This window comes from Oreochromis aureus, linkage group 2 (genome assembly GCF_013358895.1).
Source record: "Oreochromis aureus strain Israel breed Guangdong linkage group 2, ZZ_aureus, whole genome shotgun sequence".
NCBI lineage: Eukaryota > Metazoa > Chordata > Actinopteri > Cichliformes > Cichlidae > Oreochromis > Oreochromis aureus.
This window is the reverse complement of record NC_052943.1, coordinates 26742183-26744097: the sequence shown is the minus strand read 5'-3', so window position 1 is coordinate 26744097 and position 1915 is coordinate 26742183. Positions and strand designations below refer to the sequence as shown.

The following is a 1915-nucleotide window of genomic DNA, read 5'->3' as shown; positions in this document are numbered from 1 at the left end:
TTTACATTATGTTAAATTGTAACATAATGTAAAATTGTAACATTAAAACATAATGTTACAATTTTACATTAAAATTGCAACATTAAAAACATAATGTTACAATTTTACATTATGTAAAATTGTAACATTGTAAACATAATGTTACAATTTTACATTATGTTACAATTTAACATAATGTAAAATTGCAACATTGTAAACATAATGTTACAATTTTACATTATGTTACAATTTAACATAATGTAAAATTGTAACATTGTAAACATAATGTTACAATTTTACATTATGTTACTGTCAGAGTCGGACGGTGCCCGACCGGTCGACCTGTGTGTGTGTGTGTGTTTGTTCTCCTCTCTCTCGCTCTGCTTTTTCTCCGGCTCCGCTGCGATTGTCACGCGGTCGCGTAGCAACGGAAGACCTCAGACCCGGAAGTGCTGCCGCTCTGAGCTGCCTCACCTGCGACCGATTCGTCGCCAGCTACTGCCAATTATCCACCATCGTTGGTAGGGCTATTTAACGATGTGGCTGAGTGACAGACAGCGCTGGAGTATTGCACCAAGCCTGGAAGCGAACGAGACGGAAGGGGAGACTTCACTGATTCTCTGGAGTTTTGTGGACACACGAGGGGAGACGGGGAGAGGAGCACTGAAGGGACTTGCACTGTGGATAACTGTGGATTGGTTTTGGCTTCACTGTAAATAAAGACACTGTTCAACTTAAACGAGAGGTCAGCGTCTGAGTTCGCTAACTCACCACCCTTAACAGTTACAATTTAACATAATGTAAAATTGTAACATTATGTTTACAATGTTACAATTTTACATTATGTTAAATTGTAAGATAATGCTTAACAGATAATGGTTATCCTTTTTTATATCATACACAATTGTCTTTTTCACAGGTATTGATGGTAATTTGCAGTGGTTTAGTATTGATTGAAATACCTGTGAAGTCCTGTTGGTTTTAATGATGATTTTATTGTTGCTTCAATATTATCCAAGGGTGCAAACGTGGTGGAAAATCAGAATCAGAATTTAACATTGACCCAACATCAGACCCTAACATTGTTTCAATATAGGACAGCGAACTGGATGAAAGTGACAGCGAGTACGAGAGGATCCCAGAGTCAGGCCTGAGGAACAGTTAGGAGATCAGGGGTCAGTTAAAGGTTATCAATATCTGATGTGTGTAGGTAATCAATAGTGTGTGTGTGTGTGTGTGTGTGTGTTTTGTTTGTTTGTTTTTGTTTGTTTTGTTTTGTTTTTTTTAAGGTCAGCAACAGTATTCACCCTCTGTCTGAATCTTTGAGATGATTAAACTTAATCCAAGTCTGGTGTGACTTTTGAGAACATAAGGGTAATGGTGTTACTTTGTCTCTGTTAGAGCTCCCCCTGCTGGTCAGGGTGGCAGCAAAAAAAACCATTTTTTGCAAGAGCTTTGTAAACACTGGCAATCCCACGTCTCCCAAACTGCCTACCACCTCATTTATTTCAAGCATCGGCTGATTAATTATCTCTCTGTTAGTCTCTACATCCTTCCTATATCCGTTATGTGACATTTGGAAATTATCCTACAGACAATCGCACCAGATCTCTTGTTTTTTCTCTTTTCTTTTTGAAATTCAGCATATTCATGCAGGATAAGACCAACACTAAAAAGAGAAGATGAGAACCTGAAAGACATGTATTTCATCCTTCTAGATTATTTAATATTTTAGGGGTGGCTGTAGCTCAGGAGGTAGAGCAGGTCACCTACACCTACAGACAACGATGAGACGGCCTATAGAGAGGAGGTGATGGCACTGTACAGTGGGTGCCTGGAAAATAACCTGACTCTCAACATCAGCAAAACTAGAGAAATGATAGTGGACTACCGGAAACGACCAGTCAGGGAACACCAGCCCATCCACATCAACGGT

At 39.2% G+C, this 1915-nt stretch overlaps 1 long non-coding RNA gene across 1 annotated transcript; it reads left to right on the top strand.

Annotated features, from left to right (window-relative positions):
* Positions 1-337: 337 nt before the first annotated feature.
* Positions 338-1346, top strand: LOC120433029. Its single transcript, XR_005608257.1, has 2 exons — positions 338-724; positions 1076-1346. It is a non-coding gene; the product is annotated as an uncharacterized LOC120433029 (long non-coding RNA).
* The last annotated feature ends 569 nt before the right edge of the window (positions 1347-1915 follow it).